This window comes from Aquarana catesbeiana, linkage group LG10, assembly GCF_042186555.1.
Source record: "Aquarana catesbeiana isolate 2022-GZ linkage group LG10, ASM4218655v1, whole genome shotgun sequence".
NCBI lineage: Eukaryota > Metazoa > Chordata > Amphibia > Anura > Ranidae > Aquarana > Aquarana catesbeiana.
Window position 1 is genome coordinate 257,293,613 of NC_133333.1, and position 24,012 is coordinate 257,317,624.

The following is a 24,012-nucleotide window of genomic DNA, read 5'->3' on the forward strand; positions in this document are numbered from 1 at the left end:
AGTAAACAAGCCAAAGGTCAGGAACAAGTGGTAGCAAAAATACAGACAGCAGCAGGAGTGACAAGATAGCGATATCGGCTGAAGAGAGCGCAATAATCTGACAAACAGGAAGTGCAAAGGCATGGCTGAAATAGTAAATACATGAGAGGAGCAAAGAGTTCAAGGTTCACCAGAAACATGACACAAGGCAAGAATGTCCAGGGATTGTCCTCGGAGCAGTCCAGCATCTCAGGTGGCTCAGCAAGAAGAGATACCGCCAGACACAGCAGAGGTTGCAGGTTCAGATCTGGGTCCTGTACAGTCCTCACTCTGTCACTTGCAGAGCTATGGGCTCTACATTGGTCTTGAAGACACCAAGACCTCTAAGATTGCTGGACCACTTGGGAGAAGTTTCTGCGAGGAGCAGAGGATCGGTAGGGAAATCCTATTTTTCATGCCGCCTAGACCTAAAGGAGCACTTAACCCTTGCAATGCAGGAAAATTTTCACGTTTCCTGGAGTTGGGTTTTAAAGCGATAGTAAATGCCTTTTTTGCACTTGTACCTACAGGTAAGTCTATAATAGGACCTATAATAAGGCTTCCCTGTAGGTACAATGAATATCTCCTAAACTTGCGGTGTTTAGGAGATATTCACACTGGATGCAGCCGGTGATGTCACCGACACAAGCGCTGTGAAGGTCCAGCATACCGTGCTGGGCCTTCAGAGCTTTGTGCCGGAGCTGAGGGCTCCCGTACACATGCAGGACTGATGCCATTGCGACTCTAGCCACTAATGCAGCAAGATTCTGCGAACCCCGAAGGAGGAGCAGGTGAAGATGGAAGCCCTGTCAGCGGTGACAGAATGCGGCTGGAGGGCTTTGTCCTAAGGTAAGTATTTCACAATGTGCTAGTACAGTGGCAGCTGGTATTTTTTTGTTTGGGGGTTGGCGGCAAACAACCGAACCCTTCCCGGTGGCAACTCAACCCCCCCCCCCCGCTGTCTGCAGGTCGGTCCGCCGGCACTTACCCCATACCTCCCAACAATTTGAGATGGGAATGAGGGACACCTACCCTGTTTCCCCAAAAATAAGACCTAGCGTGATTGTGGGTGATGGCTGCAATATAAGCCCTACCCCCCCAAATAAGCCCTAGTTAAAGTCCTTGTAGGTCTTATTTTCAGGGTAGGGCTTATTTGGGGGGTAGGGCTTATATTACAGCCATCACTGACAATCACGTTAGGTCTTATTTTCGGGGAAACAGGGTACTAGCAAATGTATGTAGGCATAGGACACGCCCCCTGCCACACCCCCTTAAAGGGGAATTAACTCAAAAAAAGGTTAATTAAATCCACAAGTGCTTTTTTTTACCACTACTATTCCTTTATATTGGCTTTTAAAATGTACAAATGCAGCAATTTAGAATTTGGATGAAAGGTTTAGCACTGGGAAACACTTTTTAAAAGATAAAAAGTGCATTTTATATACAACTATAAAGATCAGACCAAAATGAGGGACAAATGAGGAGGAAAGAGGGACAGAGGGACATTTCTCCAAATCAGGGACAGTTGGGAGGTATGTTACCCCATCTTGACGACAGGCATCGGTGGGCATCCGAGGAGCAGTGGCGGGGATCGGGCATCCAGACATCGGCTAGCGGCTCTTCTCCTCCTCGCTTCCACCGTGCGTCTCTTCCCCCTCCTCCTAGGCGTCCAATGGGATCACCTATCCTTTCAGCCAATCGGGTGACGGATATCAGACCCGCTTCCCGATTGGCCAGGAGGAGGATCAGTATTGCTACAGCGAAAATTAATTGGCTGTTGCAATACACCTGGGTGGGCTCCGGTCGCACTCTCTGTGTCCCGAGCCCACCCTATTTTGAAGCCTATTAGAGCCTCTGGCTCCAATCAGGTCCAAAAAAATCCCCCGCTGCTGTAATTCATGCGCCTGGTTCCCCTGAAAGGGGCCGGACACATGAATAGGGGGCGGCCATGAATAGATTCATGCTATGCATGAATCTATCCATTGCATATAGGGGGAGTTACCTGGAGAGAGGGGGTGGCGCCCGGGTGCCCCTAATGGACGCCCCTGTGCTGGTATGCGATGCACCCCACACGTTATACCAGTGCCTTGCAGGGGATTTTTTTTTTTTCCTTAAATGCTGCGGTTTACTACCGCTTTAATCACTTCGACTGGAGTTGGATTTTGAATAATTAAAGAAAAGTTTTGTCCAGAGATTGTCTTAAGTGGGGAGTTCCTTCCAACGTTCGGCCTCCAGGGTGGTTGTTTGAGATCATCCAGCAGATAAAGAAAGAAGTGCCCACCTGGAAATCCAATAACCGGCCCCGAGTCTATCAGAGCGCAGTCTTTCCACCGCAATCTAGTTAGGAGGAAATTTGCTACTCCAAGTATCTGATTTCAGCAACCTACGCCGCAACCAACGCCGGGCGGTAATAGAAGTGATTTCTCCGGGGTGAGAGCTCATTACCTCTCATTTCCTATAGCTGAGCTGATAGCCGTCATTATTATCCGGGAAGATTTATATTGTTGGGGTCTGATGTGGGAGGTGGTGAGCTGAGAGCAGATTCATCACTCGGCGATGGATCGGATTTTTGGTGAACTTCTTCCGGCAATATAGATACTTTGTAGCAGCTTTCTCCTCATTTATAACATTACTTCAATATAAGTGAACCAAATCATGACCCGGTTGTTACCGGAACCTTCACCTTAATGGGGGTCAGAGACACGATACACAAGACGTTCCATGTGCTCATCAATCCAGCTTATCACCCTTTGTAGCGTATTGATTTAACCGCTTCAACTTTGGAAGGTTTACCCCCCCCCCAAATAGAGATTTCTTTTGCTGGTATTTGATCACCTCTGCGGTTTTTATTTTTTGCGCTATAAACAAAAAAAGACATTTGCAGGCGAAGAAAGGGGAAAATTGGAACTTTAAATGAGGCGGATGCCTCCATCCCGGTTTCATGAAAAAGAAGGGGAGAACCTGGCGGGACTTTAAATGAGACATGCAGTCAAGCAGTGGTGGGTGTAGAAAACGGTATATTTAATGTAAATCATGATTAAAAATTCATACAGTAAAATACATAATACAACAGCAAAATTCATATATATACATATAGGAACATGAGTAAACATGACAGTATGTAGACCCTTATGCTACATCAACTGGGAAACTCCCTGTTTGCTTGAAATTGCTGATAGCATTGCAAATGTCCGTACAAATAAAAAATACATGTAAACAGTTAAACGGTTTAGGCATTGCATGTACTACGGCTCTACGCGTTTCGTGGAGTGTGTTAATCCACTCATCAGGAGCGGCAATGTCTTTGATCTGAAAAAAAGACCATCAAAAATGTCTAAATCAATTGCCTTAAGGGGAAGAGTACACCAAGTGGAAAGATGTAGTGTGGGGAAAAATATACTCTGGGTAGTACTCACAACCACCATGTGGAGATGCGATCTTGAGAGCTGGAGGCTCCCCTAAGGGTGTCTTGTCCGGGAGCTGTGGCAGGGTATGGCACAAGTGGGCCTGCCAACTTGGTCCCGCAGCCTAAGAAGGACTCTCCAAACACCGGTGGTTCATCTGCACCAATGGCAAATGGTGGCTAACAAAAAATCTTCAGTGGTTTCTAAAAAGTATAAATGTAAATACATATGAAGTTGTCGAATTTTTTTTACTAGTAATGATGGCGATCAGTGACTTATAGCAGGACTGTGACATTGCAGAGGACAAATCAGACACCTAATTGACAATTTTTTGGGGATCAGTGACACTAATACAGTGATCAGTGCTAAAAAGGGCAGAAGCGACTCCGGTGTCTTCAGCGTGGCGAGTGGCTGGCAGCAGTGACTCCAGTGTCCTCAGCGTGGCGGGTGGCTGGCAGCAGTGACTCCGATGTCCTCAGCGTGGCGAGTGGCTGGCAGCAGTGACTCCAGTGTCCTCAGCGTGGCGGGTGGCTGGCAGCAGTGACTCCGATGTCCTCAGCGTGGCGAGTGGCTGGCAGCAGTGACTCCAGTGTCCTCAGCGTGGCGAGTGGCTGGCAGCAGTGACTCCAGTGTCCTCAGCGTGGAGGGTGGCTGGCAGCAGTGACTCCGGTGTCCTCAGTGCGGAGGGTGGCTGGCAGCAGCGGCTCCGATGTCCTCAGTGTGGAGGGTGGCTGGCAGCAGCGGCTCTGATGTCCTCAGCGAGGAGGTTGGCTGGCAGCAGCGGCTCCTGTGTCCTCAGAGTGGCGGGTGGCTGGCAGCAGTGACTCCGGTGTCCTCAGTGCGGTGGGTGGCTGGCAGCAGTGGCTCTGGTGTCCTCAGAGAGGAGGGTGGCTGGCAGCAATGACTCCGGTGTCCTCAGCGCGGAGGGTGGCTGGCAGCAGTGACTCAGGTGTCCTCAGCGTGGAGTGTGGCTGGCAGCAGTGACTCCGATGTCCTCAGTGTGGAGGGTGGCTGGCAACAGTGGCTCCGGTGTCCTCAGAGAGGAGGGTGGCTGGCAGCAGTGACTCCGGTGTCCTCAGCGTGGCGGGTGGCTGGCAGCAGTGACTCCGGTGTCCTCAGTGTGGAGGGTGGCTGGCAGCAGCGGCTCTGATGTCCTCAGTGTGGAGGGTGGCTGGCAGCAGTGACTCCAGTGTCCTCAGAGAGGAGTGTGGCTGGCAGCAATGACTCCGGTGTCCTCAGCGCGGAGGGTGGCTGGCAGCAGTGACTCCGGTGTCCTCAGCGTGGAGGGTGGCTGGCAGCAGTGACTCCGATGTCCTCAGTGTGGAGGGTGGCTGGCAGCAGTGACTCCGGTGTCCTCAGAGAGGAGGGTGGCTGGCAGCAGTGACTCTGGTGTCCTCGGCGCGGAGGGTGGCTGGCAGCAGCGGCTCCTGTGTCCTCAGAGTGGCGGGTGGCTGGCAGCAGCAGCTCCGATGTCCTCAGTGAGGAGGGTGGCTGGCAGCAGCGGCTCCGATGTCCTCAGTGTGGAGGGTGGCTGGCAGCAGCGGCTCCGATGTCCTCAGCGTGGTGGGTGGCTGGCAGCAGTGACTCCGGTGTCCTCAGAGCGGCTGGTGGCTGGCAGCAGTGGCTCCGGTGTCCTCAGTGTGGCGGGTGGCTGGCAGTAATATCGGATGAACTGTCGTGATCGGCTCTTAAAAGCTCTGTACTTACGATGCGATTATCGCACAATTGTGTCGAAAGCGGTAGTTTTCGTGCGCTTTTTGGATCGTGTGTACGGGCCATAAGACTGGGATGCCATTAAAGTTCATGTGTGTGTAGTCAGGCGTCCCAATACTTTTGGTAATATAATGTATATATATATATATATATATATATATATATATATATATAAATATTGATATTAAAATAAGCAATCAATAAATGTAATTATTATAAATCACCTGGGGATTACCAAAAAGGGTGTTATTCACATAAGTAGGTGGGGTATAAGATCCCAATCATGCTCTCGGAGAAGGGAGGAGTGGGGGGAAGGGCCTTGTCATCCTTGGCTACGGGGCTGTGTGAAAAAAAGTGGGGCAGGACTGGGAGCCAATCAGGTGTGCTGCATTGATATATGACAAGGAACAGAAATTTGACCTCACCAGTCTTCTGCTGCTCCTTCACTCTGCAGTTTTGTAGGTTGGGGATGGGGGGGGGGGGGGGACATTATTGCATCTCTCCTATTGTGTATAAGCGGAATGGAAAAAGTGGTGCCATCCTTCTGGCTGTGGTGTGTAGCAGAGCTGTGCAAATCCTAGGACTGGATGGACAGAGACGCAAACTATCCCTGGAAATGAGATGTTTTTTCTGGAGCTCGTCTTCCTGATTATGTATAAAATAGAAGAAAAAAACGAGATGAAACCTTTAAAGACCCTGAAGTGTGTGGATGACCCAGGTGTTACGTGAACAGCGGTCCGTGGTGATTGCGGGAATACAGGAGTGGATTTCACGCTCCCATCCATCCCGCTCACGGCTCGGTGCACCGTATTGATTTGAATGGATCTGTCATCTCTGGGAGCGTCGGATCGCCCAGCCCCCCCCTCCAGGCAGATGTGATGCCGTATTAATGACCGAATTATAATTTCCAGATGACGAATGCGCGACACAAAACCGCTGAATTATTTACACGCCGCTGTGTGTTTAAGTAACGCCGCGGAACGGCACTCCTGCCTGTCAGGGGCTTCTCGATGAATAATACAAATGGCGTAAAGACGGTCGGGGAAAAGCGAAATATTACCGGTGTCAAAAAAGATGACACGGGAGCGATAAATATCTGAATGATATTTCACAGAGTCTGAAAGAAAAAAAAAAAAAAAACATTTCTGAGTGGCGCTCATCTCCCAGATAATCAATATTATTCATATGAGCGTTCATCTATTACCGAGACGCCATCAAAGTGCCTTTTATTTTATTTTATTTGGGAGTCGGTGTTTTCAAAACTGCTGGATTTAGAGGAACTTTATAGCAAGAGGACCTCCCTGTTCCCATGGAGCGGCATTGCAAGGCGCCGCCTTTAACCCTTTCACTGCCAGAGCAATTTTTTGCATTTTTTTTTGTAGAAGTTTTAAAAATAACTTTAGGCTTGAAGATGACATAAACCCCCTGAAACAATATTTATTTTCTGAAAGCAGGGGGTGTCGAACTCAATTTCATTGCAGGCCTCATCAGTATTATGGTGGCCCTCAAAGGGCCGGTGTTCTGCCGAAAACTCCAACTCGCCAAAATCTACAACCACGTCCAGTGGCAGCTGATGGGCTTTTCTTTGGGGGGCTGGCAGCAGCGACTCCGGTGTCCTCAGATTGGCGGGTGGCTGGCAGCGGGCTAGCATGGCAGCAGGGGCTCCGGTGTCCTCATGGTGGCTGGTAGCAGGCTGCCTGGCAGCAGCAACTCCGGTGTCATTAGGGGGGCTGGCAGCAGTAACTCCGGTGTCCTCAAGGTGGCTGGCAGCGGGCTGGTAGCAGCGGCTCCAGTGTCCTCAGGGGGGCTGGCAGCAGCGGCTCCAGTGTCCTCAGTGTGGCGGGTGGCTGGCGGGTAGCTGGCAGTGGGCTGGCAGCAGCGGCTCCGGTGTCCTCAGGGTAGCTGGCAGCAGCGGCTCCGGTGTCCTCAGGGTAGCTGGCAGCAGCGGCTCCGGTGTCCTCAGGGTGGCTGGCAGCGGGCTGGCAGCAGCGGCTCCAGTGTCCTCAGTGCAGCGGGTGGCTGACGGCAGGCTGGCAGCAGCGGCTCTGGTATCCTCAGGGTGGCTGGCAGCAGCAACTCTGGTGTCCTCAGTGCGGCGGGTGGCAGGCAGCAGGCTGGCAGTAGCAGTTCCGGTGTCTTTTCCTCCACGGCTTCCGCCGTGAGTGTCCTCTCTCCTCCTCCTAGGCATCCAATAGGATCGCCTGACGTTTTGGCCAATCGGGTAACGGGTCTCAGTCCCACTTCCTGATTGGCAGGGAGGAGATTTAGTGTGAAAATATAGCAAATATTAATTTGCTATCTTCACACAACTTTGAAGCCTATTAGAGCCTCTGGTTCTAATCATGTGTGGCAAAAAACACCCCCCCATTGGAATCCATGTTTCCTGCGTCCTCCTGTATGTAGCTTAGGGTGCCAGATGTATGGACAGGGGGGCGGCGCCTGTGCGCTCTCTATGGACGGGCCGCCACTGACCACGTCACTTCCGGTGACTCTCCAGCACCAATAATTGGAGATTTGGATGAGTTGGGTGTTTTGACAGAACACCGGGTAAGGAGGAAAAAAGTTGTCGTGGCCTTGGAGGCGGCCATGTTGTTGGTTAGTATTGGGCAGGCTAACTATGTCCCCTCATTATATGATGCACTGCAGTGTATACGCTGCCGCTGTTCTGTCAAAACAGCCGACTCGTCCAAATCTCCAATTATTGGGGCTGCAGAGTCACCGCGTGGCCTTGATAAGGGCGAAACGCGTTGACGTAATTTCCGGTGCCGAGTCCAAACCACATCACTTCTGGTTTCGGCGGAATGCATGCTGGATGCGGCGTTTCCTGGATTTTATCCCTGCGTTGTTATATGCTTATTTTACTTCTCTGTCCTGTAAGTACCTACCCTATTTGCTCAATAAACACCAACCTACTGTGCTTCACTATTAGCTTCTTCTTTTTATAAATGGTAAGAAAGATGAAGGGATTTTTACAGTGCAAATAAGCTGAGCATAGAAAATTTAAAAGAACCCAAATTTTAATTCAACCATTAAAAAACATATAATTTGTACATAATTCATAAAATCTCAATATTGACAAAGTCACAGTGGTCAATGTGGGATATGAGTGTACATATATTTTGGAAGATGATATAGTTGCATACTAGCCCGACATGTTTCGCAGTGTCGCTTTTTCAAGGGATATGCAAACTGAAAGGTGGTATCATCCAACACTCCTATAGATTCTAAGGAGATATAGAAAATTACAAAATAGCATTCATTGTAAATTACAGAGAAATATGAATATACATAATTATTGAAAGACAAGCGCAATGTCTTCTTTGAAACAGCACTATTAAGGTGCTTACCCCCATAATGACCCAAAGTCCAGTCAATCCCTGCATTCACCAACCCGGAATTGGAACAGCGATAGGGCCGATTATGCAACCACAGGGGACAGAAAGGTAGAACTATGTATAAAATACAGAATACAATGTATCAAAATGGGCTATAACAAAAAGGAATATAACATAGAGGTAAATGGTAATAGCAGTTAGATAAAGATCATCCAGTATAACTAGCCGGATGGTAATGGACATATTGTCTCAGTAAATACATATAGGAGAGACAGATCAACAGTTTAGGTGCTTTTTGCACTAAATTTAAAAGACAATTAGATATTGGGTAACGGATGAGTAGACTAAAGATGACGGAAAGAGTGAATGAGAAAGGCGGCAGGTTGTAGAGCAGTGTGTGGTAAACTTACCAGTCACTGACACTGCTAAGAAAAGGGTTCCACCCTCCGGCGCTGACAGATTGCTCTGTCAGATTAGCCGGCTTAAATGCTGTCCCCCATCGAGCTGGCGTGTGACGTCACCAGCTCGATGCGGACGTGTAGGCGCCAGTGCGCATGCCCGAGGAGCCGGAGATCCCATCCTATTACAAGTCCCAGGGTGCACCGCGGTCCCACATAGAACCGACATGCGCAGAGTGATACATGACGATTCCGACTGTGTTTCCGCGGCGCCCGGGCTGCAGGGATGGGAAACGGAGCACAGACGTGACCCACTGTGGTTCCGATCCCTCAGGAGGCGCAGGTGGGCACATCACATGAACGTGCCCCGGGCGTCCGTGTGGTTGCGGTGGGCCCCGCTGAGACCAGTGGAGGAAGGGAGCCGAGAACAACCGGGCTGAGGGGAATCGAAAGGGCAGCTGATCGGAGAGGAGAGGACCACACACACTCCAATCTGATCAGAGGATCAAAGAGACAGAGCGCTTAAAAAAGAGACCCATAATAATAAATCAAAAATTTACATACAAATTGCAACTGGTATAGATATTTGTTATACAGTAACCATGTATAGAAATTGGGAGTTACATACATCTAGGCATATTAAATCTATAACAAAAAAGGTAATATATAGAACTTAGTTGAAAAATAAAAGAAACCTATAAGGGAGGGGGGGAGGGGAGAGGGTGAGAACCAAATGGAAGGGTAACATAAACTAAAAATAAATTAACAAAGATCACTGTGCAGATTCACAAGAAGGACTTATAGCTTAGGCTCTCATTTAAACCCGGGAAACCAGTAGCCCTGAGGGTGTATATCCAGCGGGCCTCAAGCTGGAGCAGCGTACGATCGACGCTGCCCCTCTTTCATCCAGCGGGATGTGCTCCAAAGCCAGGAATTTGATGGTATATGGATTGAAATTGTGACATGTACCAACGTGTCTACCTATAGCCGGGTTTATTTATTTTTTTGTAAAGATAGGTTTTATATGGTCCCTTATCCGTTTGAAAAATGGTCGCTTTGTCTTGCCAACGTAAAAGCCGCCACAGACACATTGAGCCAGGTAGATTACACCTGGAGTTTGGCAAGTTGCTTTGAATTTAATCGAATGCCACTTCCCATTGGGAAGCAGGAAGCGGGATTTGTTATCTACAAAATTGCAAATGTCACATTTTCCACATGGGGAGATGCCTATGTTGGTTGGGTCGTTGTCAAAGGAAGCTTCAGTAAAGCTTCTTCTTTTTATTTTTGGTGAATTTACCAACTCATGATCATTACGTTGGGGGGGGGATCTCCATTGGACCTTCTGTGAGACGCCATTCCCGGCCAGCTTTATAGCTCGTATGACCCCTAGACTGAAAATCTAGGGCTCCCTTTCACCCGGTGGGTGGGGGGACAGGAGGGGTGGGGGGGCACATCACGGAGTGGAAGTTTGGAGCACTTTATAAGGATTGGCGCACATAAGCACCTTTTATTTGGGACGTTTTGCAATATTTCAACTTGATTCTTTGATTGATGGTTTTAAATTTTATTTTTACTGCTACTTTTGGAAGTTTTGTTCAATGGAATAATCCATGCACTTTTGCGAATGCTGTAATTATTTTATTATATACATTCAAGTGTACAGCAGCTGAAATTATTATTATATTTGTTATTCCAATTTTTTCCACTTGTTTCACTTTTAGCGTGAGTATATTCAATTTTTTGCTAACAAATGAATATGACTTGTTTGTAAACCCTGATTAAGGCCTGACAGCTGAAACACGTTGGCGATGAACAATGAAGTTTGGAGGTTACCAGAGACTTTTCTAGCTGGAAGGCCGAGCTTGCAAGCTGTGGATGATTAAGGAGGTCACGGCTCCGTTTCACCTGTCTTACCCCTCTACACAGTCTCATAGGTAAACATGCACAGCTTAGACTGTCAATCACAGGCTGTGTGCTGGACCTCCCCTCTACACCATCATATCAGTGGCGGCTGGTGTTTGTTTTTTTTGTGGGGGGTGGCAAAAAACCACCACCCCCCGGAACTCGGTCAGCGACACCCCCCCGCCCGGCATTTACCCTATTGGTTGCAGGCAGGCGGGCTCCTATGGGTGACAGGCAGTGGCTGGGTTGTGGGCTCCAATGGGCGGGTTGCGGGCCCCTACGGGTGGCGGTTTCCGGGCTCCAATGGGCGGGTTGTGAGCCCCTATGGGCAGCGGGTTGCAGGCTCCTATGGGTGAGTTGTGGGCCCCTATGGGCGGCGGGTTGCAGGCTCCTATGGGTGGGTTGCAGGCCCCTATGGGCGGCGAGTTGTGGGCTCTTATAGGTGGGTTGCGACCCCGATGGGCGGCAGGTTGCAGGCTCCAATGGGCAGGTCCCTATGGAGGCGGGTTGCTGGCTCCTATGGGCGGGTTGCGGGCTCCAATGGGTGGGTTGCGGGCCCCTACAGGTGGCGGGTTGCAGGCTCCTATGGGCGGGTTGCGGACCCCTATAGGCGGTGGGTTGCGGGCTCCTATGGGCGGGTTGCGGGCCCCTATGGGCGGTGGGTTGTGGGCTCCTATGGGTGGGTTGTGGGCCCCTATGAGCGGCGGGTTGCGGGCTCCTATGGGCAGGTTGCAGGCCTCTATGGGCAGCAGGTTGCGGGCTCCTATGGGCGGATTGCGGTCCCCTACGGGCGGCAGGTTGCGGGCTCCTATGGGTGGCAGGTTGCGGGCTCCAATAGGTGGGTTGCTGGCCCCTACGAACGGTGGGTTGCGGGGCTTCTATGGGCGGGTTGTGGGCCCCTATGGGCGGCGGGTTGCGGGCTCCTATAGGCGGCTCCCTCCTCCTCCTGGGCGTCCAATAGGATCCCCTGTCCTTTCAGCCAATCGGGTGACCGGTGTCAAAACCTGGTTCCTGATTGGAGGATCAGTGTTACAACATCAAATATTGATTCGCTGTTGTAACACACCTGGGTGGGATTGGAGCGCACTCTCTGCGACCCAAACCCACCCTATATTGAAACCTATTAGAGCCTCTGGAATCGGTGCTTCAAAAAAAAAAAAACAAAAACAGCCGGACGCATGGAAAGGGGAGGAGACGATGGACGGGGGGAGGGGGGGGCGCCCTTAATGGACAGGCCGCCCCTGCATCCTATAGGGAAACATGCACAGCTGAGGCTGTCATTCACCTGCTGTGTGCTGCAGGGGGGGGTGGAGCCGTCTCCAGGGATTGCTTGTTGTCGGCATAGTCTGTCAGAAGGTATACTCATGTAGAGAGAGCGGATAGGAACCACACTGGGTGCTTTGGATTGAGACAAGTACACACTATGGAGGGATATGCTTTGTACATTTTTCATTTCAGAGGTGTACAAGCACTTTAATAAGATGAGCCAATCACTGCACAGTTCTATAATATGAGATGTATACAGGAAGTTGTATTCAGTTCCCAGGCGTGTAGTTGAGGGATTGCCGGGAAGTTGCAGACGGATGATGTCGGATTCGGCGTGGCAGATGTCGGATACAATACAGAATCCCGGCTTTGAATTGCGGGATTTCCGCGTCCCTCCTGAACAACACTTTGCCCTTTCGGATAATCCGGCGGTTAGATTCGCATTCTATGAATCCTCCGAGATCTGCGGACATAAAATAAACATAAAAACTTGTCGATTTTTACAGCTTCGTGAGACGACCTTCTGCTTTCCGAGAATCGTGTCAATAATTTGAAAGCCTCAGGAGCGACATCGCCCGACTTTTCCCCAAAGGGGGGTCCGCAAACAGCCTGGCATGGACCGTTATTCTACGCCGCGCGATACGGCGCTCCCCGAAGCGTAAAACGCACAACATGGCCGAGCCGGCAAAGACCCGCCAATCCGAGACGTTACAATGTTACTAAAAGATACATTTCCCAATCAAAGGGTTAAAGGGAGTGCTTGCTAACTGTGTGTGTGTGTGTGGGGGGGGGTGCTCAGACTGCGGGAATGTAAAGATCAGTGTCCCTGCTTATCCTGCCATTGTCAGTCTGGCAGGAGCGGAGTGTTAGAAGAACTAGCAGATTTAAATACACTAACAATTTAAAGCCAAACTCCAGAACACACTTTACACCTTTTGGGATAAAGGTTTTATATAAATAAATAAAAGCTGATCATTGGAAGCACCCCTGCCAGTGGTAAATGGTTTGTCTCATCCCTGTAATCTGATACATTCTGCAGGACAGGTTGTTCTTTTAAAAAACAAAAGACTTACTGGCCGGACCACCAGATGAATATACAGTGGCCGGTATAGAAAAGAATCACCCCCCCACCTTTAAAATAATCACATTTTGTTGCTTTGCAGCCTGAAATGAAGACAGACACAGTTTTTGTTTTATCCAGGTGTATTTACTCCGTGAAACTTATAACATCCAAGTGAAAGATAGAACACCAACATGTCAGAAAAAATAAAATACTTCAAAAACCAAATCGATGAGTTGGAAAAAGGATCACCCCCTTGTGTCAGTATTTGTTTGGACCCCTTTTTGTTGTAATTCCAGCCTTTAGCCTGGTGGGATTTGTCTCTACTAACGTTCCACATCTAGACTTTGCAATATTTGCCCACTTTTATTTGCAGAACTGCTCAGGTTAAGTTACATTTGATGGTGACTGTGGACTGCAGTCTTTAATCATTCCACAGATTTTCAATGAGGTTTAAGTCTGGGCTCTGACTAGGCCATGCAAGGACATTCCCCGCCTTCTCCTCCAACCACTGTGTGCTCATTGGTGGACATACCCCGTCTTCTCCAACCACTGTGTGCTCATTGGTGGCCATTCCCCGCCTTCTCCTCCAACAACTGTGTGCTCATTGGTGGACATTCCCCGCCTTCTCCTCCGACTACTGTGTGCTCATTGGTGGACATTCCCCGTCTTCTCCTCCAACCACTATGTGCTCATTGGTGGCCATTCCCCGCCTTCTCCTCCAACCACTGTGTCCTCATTGGTGGACATTCCCCGCCTTCTCCTCCAACCACTGTGTGCTCATTGGTGGCCATTCCCCGCCTTCTCCTCCAACCACTGTGTGCTCATTGGTGGACATTCCCCGCCTTCTCCTCCAACCACTGTGTGCTCATTGGTGGACATTCCCCGCCTTCTCCTCCAACCACTGTGTGCTCATTGGTGGAAATTCCCCGCCTTCTCCTCCAACCACTGTGTGCTCATTGGTGGACATTCCCCGCCTTCTCCTCCAACCACTGTGTGCTCATTGGTGGACATTCCCCGCCTTCTCCTCCAACCACTGTGTGCTCATCGGTGGACATTCCCCGCCTTCTCCTCCAACCACTGTGTGCTCATTAGTGGACATTCCCCGCCTTCTCCTCCAACCACTGTGTGCTCATCGATGGACATTCCCCGCCTTCTCCTCCAACCACTGTGTGCTCATTGGTGAACATTCCCCGCCTTCTCCTCCAACCACTGTGTGCTCATTGGTGGAGATTCCCCGCCTTCTCCTCCAACCACTGTGTGCTCATTGGTGGACATTCCCCGCCTTCTCCTCCAACCACTGTGTGCTCATCGATGGACATTCCCCGCCTTCTCCTCCAACCACTGTGTGCTCATTGGTGGACATTCCCCGTCTTCTCCTCCAACCACTGTGTGCTCATCGGTGGTAAGGCTTAGCAAAAACACAGGATCAGCACATTCCCCTCTCACAGACCGCCGTTCTGCCTTTTCTCCTGAACAATCATCGGGTCCCGGCGGACATTGCATCCGCCGGACCTGTTAATTGGCTCCCTCTGTGTCCAATCACAGCGGGAGTGGGTTGCCAGCAGCACACGTGCCCCAGACTCGGACGTGTCAGTTCATGTACCAGGTACGTGATCTGGCACAGAGCGCCCGCCCTGCCGCATTGAATAGACATGGGGCAGCCACTAAGCGATTAAAGCTAAGGTCCAGGGATGGCAGTTTTGACATTGGTCCAATCTTAATGTTGGTATGTACAGCAGGTATAGAAAAGAATCACCCCCCCCCCCTTTTAAATAATCACAATTTGTTGCTTTACAGCCAGTTTTATCCAGCTGTATCTACTGTATTTAATGTGCAATTGATAACATCCAAGTGAAAGATATAACACCAACATGTCCAAAAATAAAAAAACAGAATCACTGAGTTGAAAAAGGATCACCCCCTCATGTCAGGATTTTGTTGAACCCCCTTTTGTTGTAATTCCAGCCTTTAGTCTGGTGGGATTTGTCTCTACTAAATTTCCACATCTAGACTTTGCAATATTTGCCCGATCTTCTTTGAAGAACTGCTCAAGTTCAGTTACATTTGATGGTGAAGACTGCAATCCATAAAAACGCGCACAATCAAATGTAACTGAACCTGAGCCGTTCTTCAAAGAAGAGCGGGCAAATATTGCAAAGTCTAGAGTTCTAGCATTCTTTTTATTTTATTTTTATTTTTCTATTATTATTATTATTATTATTATTATTATTATTTCTTGTTCATTGTTTATTGTATTATTATTTCTTTATTGTTATTCAGGATCATTATGAGTTATATATTGTTTATTTATTATTGAAAATGTTTTGATTCTTTAACCTTCAAAGTTTATTTTTATTGCTATTATTATTTTTATTAATTGTTATGGTTTATTATTACATTTATTTATAATCTTTATAATTGAAAATGTATTGATTAATTTACCTTTAAAGGTCTCAAGCAAAAAAAATGTGCAAATCCCCTTCATAAATAACTTTCAGGTAAGTGTTTGAAAAATTAACTCACATACTGGAAATTTGGCATTTTTCCCTCTTCGATTTAGTTAAAGTGATACTAAAGTCTTGTGGGTTTTTTTGGTTAAAAATAACAAATATTACTTACCGGCTCTGTGTAATGGTTTTGCACCGAGCAGCCCCGATCCTCCTCTTCTGGGGTCCCCCACCAGTGGTCCTGGCCCCCCTCCCTCCTGCTAATTCCCCCCCCCCCCACACAGCATACAGATTGCTTTAGGGGCACCCGAGCCGAGCGGCTGCTCTGTGCCTCCATTCAGACACAGCGCTGTGGCTTGGACCCACCCCCTCTCTCTCTCCTCATTGGCTCACTGACTTTAATTGACAGCAGCGGGAACTAATGGCGCCCCGTCAATGAGGAGGAGAATCACGAACAGCCCGAGACTCTCTTGCAACATCGCTGAATGGAGAGGGGGCTCAGGTAAGTATTAGGGGGGCTGCTCTACACAGAAGGTTTTTTATCTTAATGCATAGAATGCACCTTCTGCCACTTTAAACAAAATGTTAATTGATATTATTTATTTATTTATTATCATTATTTATTATATTTTATTATATTAATTATTTATTATTGAAAATTGTTTTGATTCTTTAACCGTGAAAGTTGACTGATGATGACAATGATTATGATTATTAATATTACTATTATTTGTATTTATTGTTATTTTTTTTTTTCAATCAAATAATTTTTATTGAGTTTTTTTTTATTATGCAGCAAAAAAAAACACAAAAAGTCATAAAACAAATCCATCTCATATCCCCACCCATAATTAATACAATAACAGCAACAAAATAAACAAAAAAAAAACCTACAAAATTATTATTATTAAATGTACTTTCTTTCTTTCTTTCTTTCCTTCTTTCCTTCTTTCTTTCTTTCTTTCTTATTAAAATGTTTTGGATTCTTTAACATTGAAAGTTTATTGATGATGACGATGATTATGATTATTAATATTGCTATTATTTTTATTTATTGTTATTACTTATTTTTTTTCAATCAAATAATTTTTATTGAGTTTTTTTATTATGCAGCAAAAAACAACTCATAAAACATATCCATCTCTGATTATGATTATTAATATTACTATTATTTTTATTTATTATTATTACTTATTTATTTTTTTCAATCAAATAATTTTATTGAGTTTTTTTATTATGCTGCAAAAAACAACTCATAAAACATATCCATCTCATATCCCCATCCATAATCAATACAATAAGAGCAACAAAAAAAACCTAGCAAATTATTATTATTATTATTATTAAGTGTATTTTCTTTCTTTCTTTCTTTCTTTCTTTCTTTCTTTCTTTCTTTCTTTCTTTCTTTCTTTCTTTCTTTCTTTCTTAAATGTTTTGGATTCTTTAACATTGAAGGTTTATTGATGATGACAATGATTATGATTATTAATATTACTATTATTTTTATTTATTGTTATTACTTCTTTATTTTTTTAAATCAAATAATTTTTATTGAGCTTTTTTATTATGCAGCAAAAAACAACTCATAAAACATATCCATCTCATATCCCCATCCATAATCAATACAATAAGAGCAACAAAAAAAAAAAAAAAAGCAAATTATTATTATTATTATTAAGTATATTTTCTTTCTTTCTTTCTATCTTTCTTTCTTTCTTTCTTTCTTTCTTTCTTTCTTTCTTTCTTTCTTTCTTTCTTTCTTTCTTTCTTTCTTTCTTTCTTTCTTTCTTTTTAAAATGTTTTGGATTCTTTAACATTGAAAGTTTATTGATTATTATTACTATTATTTTTATTTATTATTATTATTTTCTTAATAAATTTATATATATTCTCTAAATATTTATTATTGAAAATGTATTTATTTGTTTACCTTGAAGGTCCCAAGCAAAAAAGATTATGCAAATCCCCTTCAGAAATGTATTTCCAGGTAGGTGTTTTGCAGTAATAACGCACATACTGGAAATAAGGCGTCTTTTCCCTCCTAAGTTTTGTTGAAACAGAAAGTTAATTGATAAAACGGCTCGAGGGGTCAATATAATCCGCCAGCCGACCGAGCGCAATGCATAAATATACACTTCGCCTCTCAAGTTCACACCGAGAAACTTTTAAGTAGAAGAACAACAAAAATATGAAAACTTCCAGGTAATGGTGTGAAATCCTCCGGTTTGTTTTTCCAGACCATCAACTTTAATGAAACAATTAGCGGCTTTTCATGTGACGGTGAAAGTCGGGTTCAGCGAGGATTATGCTGAAAAGACTTTTTTTTTGTGCGTCAGAGGACAATTAATGGAAGATATTTTGCTGGACAGAGTTGGTGAGTCAAAGGCAATAAATGACAAAAGAGAGGGAGCCGGAGATACGCCGGGAATATTAATTAGCTCCATTACTGACGGAATTCATTTATTTTATTTTTTCTTGCTAAAAGACTAAGAGAAAGTTTTCATACCCGTTACCGTCATCATTGTCCTGACTTACAGGGATTGTGTCGGGATGAATGTAGGACTTGGGAATTGGGATTTTAAAGAGGAACTTACATTAAAATCTTACACAGTATCTCCCAAAAGTAAGTACACCCCTCAGCAGGGGCGGATCCAGAGTCTAGTCTCGGGAGGGGCACTGCCAGAAAATTTGTCGGGGCAATGGCTGGTGTTGTCGCTTCAATCATCACAGCGCCATGGTTGATATGGTGTCAGGATGATTGAAGCGCATTATTTCTACATTTGCATTGTAAATGTTTGGAAGGGAAACCTTCTTTTCATTGACAACTTTATGCCAGCAGAGGGCAGCAGATTTTCTTCAAGAATTTGATGGTATTTTGCTCCGTCCATTTTTCCTTCTATCCTGACAAGTGCTAGATGACCACACGGAGGGGGCCGTGGGTCCACCTAAATTACCTAAGCCACGGCTCAGGGTTATACCATCAGGAAACCAAAAGGGTGGACCAACAAGTCAATCAAGAGAGGAAGAAATAGAGAAAGGAAAGTGGAGAGAATACGCAGGGCGAAGAAAAAAAAAAAGGGGGGGCAGGGGGATTAGGGAGGGTCCTACAGGCTTGGGCCATAGCTGCAAAAATTAAAAAGTGCCCAGGCTAGTCGGATGCAGGGTAGGAAAAGCATACGACTACCAAGGAGCCCGTAATTTCAGAAATTTGTCATGTTCATGTAAGATATTGGACATCTTTTTGTTGATCATCAGGGTGGTCAGGTTGCTCTCCAAAAGACACCAAAATTGACTTGCAGGCCTTGGAAAAGGCATGTTTAGCGGCAATAAATAGGTAAGTTGCAAGCTTCTGTTGATATGAGAATAGGCCTTGAATCGGGCAATGCAATAGTGCCAATTTGGCAACTTTACGGATAGGTTTGTGAAACAAACTGTATAAAAGTCCAAAGATCTAGGACCATAAACCCCTTAGGTGGGGGGGCATGACCACCAAGTATGGACCACATCACCAAGTTGGCCACAACCTCTAAAGCATCTGTCACTATAGGAAGGGTTCAGGCCTGCTATGTGGGCTGGGACCCAATACTACCTCAAAAGGACCTTGTAGGTTGCTTCCAGCATGGATGTGTTGAAAGAGCATTTTGCTATGGCGGACCAGACCTTGCTCCAGTCTTCAGGGTCAATAGAAGAGCTGAGATCCCGATCCCAGCTAGACTTACAGGAAACAGAAGAGGAGGGACCAGTAGCATTAAGAGAAGAGTAGATCAGGGAGATGGTACCTGGGGTCCCAGGGGAATGTCTGCAGATATGCTCGACTGCTGTAGATTGAAAAGGATTAGTGGAATTGCGGCTCAAGGAGGTCTCCCAGTGGCGAAGTTGTATGTAGAGGAAGAACTCTGTAGATTGTGCCTTGTGGGTCTCCTGAATGGAGGACCAATGAAGAAAAGGTACGGGAGGTGAGGAAATGGCAGACTTCAGTAAAGCCGTGGGATGCCCACCAGTCAAATGCATTCAGCTGGTTCAGGCCTGGGGGAAAAGATAGTTACTGAAAAGGGGGAGGAGAGGCAATAAAGGTGAGATAAGTTTGCCCGAATAATTGACAGAGTCCCATTTTTTTAATCTATGAAACCATTGGAGGGTTGCGGTAAGAGGGGCGAAGTCACAGTAGAGCCGTCATGGGGATCGGCACGCAGTTGAGGAGCTTCAAAGGTACCCAGAGTGGGACATCTGTTATGGCATGGAGGAGAAAGAGTTGAGAGATTTGAGCTGCCATGTAATATTTTGCAACATTAGGGAGTGCTATAGTAAGCTCTTTGATTTTTATTCTCATATTGATTTTTCCCATATTATTCCCATATTAATTTTTTTTTTTAATCAAATTTGCAACAGCCCACTTTCAGTGCTAAGTTTACACCTCCTGTTTCCTCCAATGTTTGCACAGAGCATGTCCAAATTTTAGGCATCCCCGTGTAGCGGTACCCCCCGTAGGGGCTGCTGAGTGATTGTGGCCCACCTGTCACCCTGCCCGGACCGGTATTTTACTTCCAGACACTCCGAGACAATGAACAAGTCCATCAGCTTTGTTTTTCTATTTTATTGAGGCATTAGAACTTGGATGGGGTTAAGGAATTCATGGGATGCCCAGGAAAAAGATTCTTGCATGGTTTGGGACAATTTAGATACTCTCCTCCTGCACAACACTTGCAGACCATCTCTCTCAAGCACAATTCTTCAGGCGCAGCTAGCACATAGTTAGGCCTGACTCTGATTTCCGCCAGACCTTAGCAACAGTACCTTATTACAGGCAGGGACCGCGAGCCCCTATGACGTAGCAAAGAAAGTTCTGGTGCTAGCTGCCCTCTTTGGTGGACTACTGCTCCCAGTCAGTCCTCTCCAGACCCTGACAGACCTCCTGGCTGCAGCTGTCTGTCTCCACTGCCCATGACACCACAGTCTCTCCCGATGGCTCTACATCCATCTCAGACTATAAAAACTTCTAGTCCGCTCCAGAATGCCTCTCAGCTCTCCCGACTGGGCCTGCCACTCACTGACACCTGGTTGATCCCTCCTGTAGACTTACCCAGCAGTTGTCCCCACTGTCCTCTCCTGCTCCTGTTCAGGACACCCCTTGGGTTGTGTGGGGTTCCTGTTCAGTCCCGAGCCCCTGGCCCAAGGTCCTCTCCCCCCCAGACTGGGTGCTTCCTCAAATGCTCTGACAGCCTAATACTCCATCTCCAGTTCTTCCACCTGAACAACTCCCCCAGCTGGTTGACTCTAGGTATTTAAGGAGACCTGTCCCCTGCCAATCCAGGTTGGGGATTGGTCAGGGCTCCTTGGAACACCCCAGTCAGCTCCATCTTTTTTTCACTCCTTCCTTCTAGAAGCCTCTAGAAGCAGAAGGGAGGTAACCGAAAGATGGGGCTAGCTGTGAATCGGTAGCCTACTCTAGGCCACTCCCAGCCCACATAGATCAAAATAAACAGGCCTAGCTTTTAGCTAGGCCTGCCTAAATTTACCTGCTCTACAAAAACTCTATCTAGGACCCACCCTAGGTAGAGGGTGCTACACCCGGCACTGCCCTATGTGTGAGCTGTACATTGGCCAAGGTGACTGTAGGGGCTTCGGGGATGCGGCTTTTCTCTGGGACAGATCACGTGATTATAGCGGCCCAATAAGCAGTCAGTTTGAGAGCGTTCGTTTTGTCTTATAATAAAATACTAAAAATGAAAAGCCTTTCACCATAAAAATGTTTCCCCAGAAGAACTTCGAGGCTGCACATATTTCACGCGCATGCTTGGCTCTCACTATTGGCAATATGTTGTTGTGACAATGTTGGTGCTCCAGACGTGACTGTCTATGGAATATATATTGTGAAACTTCCTGTAGAAGGGCGGAGTTCCCTGGCCATCAGTCGTGAGAGGTTCTCCTAGTGGGATCTCCGGGGGATTCTTCCAACAAATCCATTTACGGAATTTTCCAGATCGCAAAGCTTGCTAAATTCATAAGATTACCACAACTCCTGTTTTCAGAATCATTAAAAAATTGTGGCAAAAAATTCTCAGAGCTATTTATCCCGCAGAACCTGCATGTACGTTGAATCTGTGCGGATGGGGCCAAATTTCAATGCTATTGGCCTGATTTCTCCCCAGGTGGAATGTTATTCATTTACTAGACATGTGCAATTCGTTTATTTCCGAATTCATTTTTTTTAATGAATTTCGACAAAACTGTTAATTTGGAAACATCTGAATTAACATAAACCCGTTTAACAAATTTTTCATAATATTCGTAAATTTGAATGATCGAAAATTCGTAAATGCATCAATTTAAATATTCGAAAATCCGAAATTTCGGAAATTCGAAAATCCAAAAATAAAAACGAGAATTCAAAGGAACGAAAATAAGAATGAAAATCAGAAAATCTGAAAAAAGAACTAACTAATAATAACTTAACTATTAAATTATAGGTATTGGAATTTCCTTTCAAATTTGGCTGTTAGAGAACTTAACGAATACGAATTTATCTGAAGTCATGAATTATCCGAAATAACGAATACCGCATCTAAACGAATGGAACGTGACCAATTAATAATAATAAATAACAAAAATAATAATAAAAACATCTTATTATTAATTCATTAATTCATTCCGTTCCATTTGATTTAGATGCGGCATTCGTTATTTCAGATCATTCGTAACTTCGGATAAATTCGTATTCGTTAAGTTCTCTAACAGCCAAATTTGAAAGGAAATTCCAATACCTATAATTTAATAGTTAGTTATTTTTATGGCTTACCGGAAAGCCTGCGACCACCCTTATTCAGGGGGGTCAAAACAGGCTTAGTAGAGATATTTGGACCACAGGGAATGTCCCGCAGAAGACTCTACTGAAGTCCCACCAACCTCCTTCCTGGACGGCTAATCAGCAACAACAAGGAGCACTTCGGAAGATGTAGTCCTAGGAGTACTTCCTATATAGCAATCAATATTTGCTTTGTGCGGCTCCGGTGCCCCCTCCTCCTCCTCGGGAATGCTGCAGACTGACGCCCTGTGGCGGGGATCCGGGGGGAGAGAGTGATGAGCTGGCACATCGCTCTCTCTCTATAAAGGTACTCTTGATGAAGGCAAAAAAAATTGCAATGATATTCACCTGTCAAACAGGAGCTGAAAATTTGGTCTTTGGGTGTTAATTGTGCCCATGAAACCTATACCAAAAACATTCTTCCAGATAAAATGATTGAACACCCTCAAAGTTAGGCAGCCTCGATGTCCTGCAGAGATTCCATATCCCAAAAAGACTTAATCAGTGACATCGGCATCAGGGGCTTCATAGCTGGTAATCCAAGACTGATTCATTTTTATAAAAGGCAAATGGTCCTCGGAGTCTGTGGACAGACGCGTTCTATGATCAGTAAGAAACCTCCTGCAGCATTGAATGCCCGTTCTGAAAGCACGCTGGATGCAGGGCAGCCCAACAACTCAATAGCATACTGGGCAAGTTCTGGCCAGTGGTCTATTCTCATGACCCAGTAAGTCAGTGGATTGTCAGCTGGAAAGCTCTCCATCTCCGTTTTGGCCCCCGAGGTAATCGTCCACCATGTGATGCAGACGCTGCCGATGGGATGTGGAAGCTGACAGCCCTGGGCGGTGAGGATTAAAATAATTTCCGAAATGCCTCACTTAGGCGGATGCCTTCTCCAATGCTCCTCTTTTGACCAACAGAAGACTCAAAAATACGTTTTCCACGACACTGTAATCTACTGGAATCAGGAAAAACGTTCAATAAAATCCTCTTTAACGTGTCCTCAAGAGATTTTATCTTCTGTACTCTCTATGGGGACGGGATGAGTTCTGAGACCTTCCCCTTATAACGGTGGTCAAGGAGGGTTGCCAACCAGTAATTATCCTTCTCCTTTATTCTGCCATGTATACTTGGGTCCTTTCGCAGGCTTTGAAGCATGAGGTTGCCCATGCGCCTCAAATTTGCCGAGAAGCAGACTCCTCGGGGTCACTCAGGATGACAGCATCTGGAACTTCCTTCTCCCAACCACATACTACTCCCTAGGGTCCTAGGGTTGGAAAAGCCATTGCTTACAGATTGACGCATGTCTTCCTCTTCTTCAAAGCCTATGAAAGTGCCAGAATCCTCCTCCTCATCCTCCTCCCCTCTCTCCTGTGTGTTCTGTAACATAGGAATGATGATGTCTGGATAAAGTGGGCCTTGAGAGGAAAGGAAGTCCTCCTCTTCCTCCTGCTGCTCTGCCTCCAGTGCCCTATCCATAATGCCATGCAGAGTCTGCTCCAGCAGGGACACAACAGGGATTGTGTCACTGATGCATGCACTGTCACCATCCTTGTGGCCTCCTCAAATGGTGACAATACAGCGCATGCATGCTTAATGATCAGCTGTTGGTGTGGGGAAAAAAGCCGAGGCGGCCTGAGCCTGTCATTGTGCCGTATTCGCAC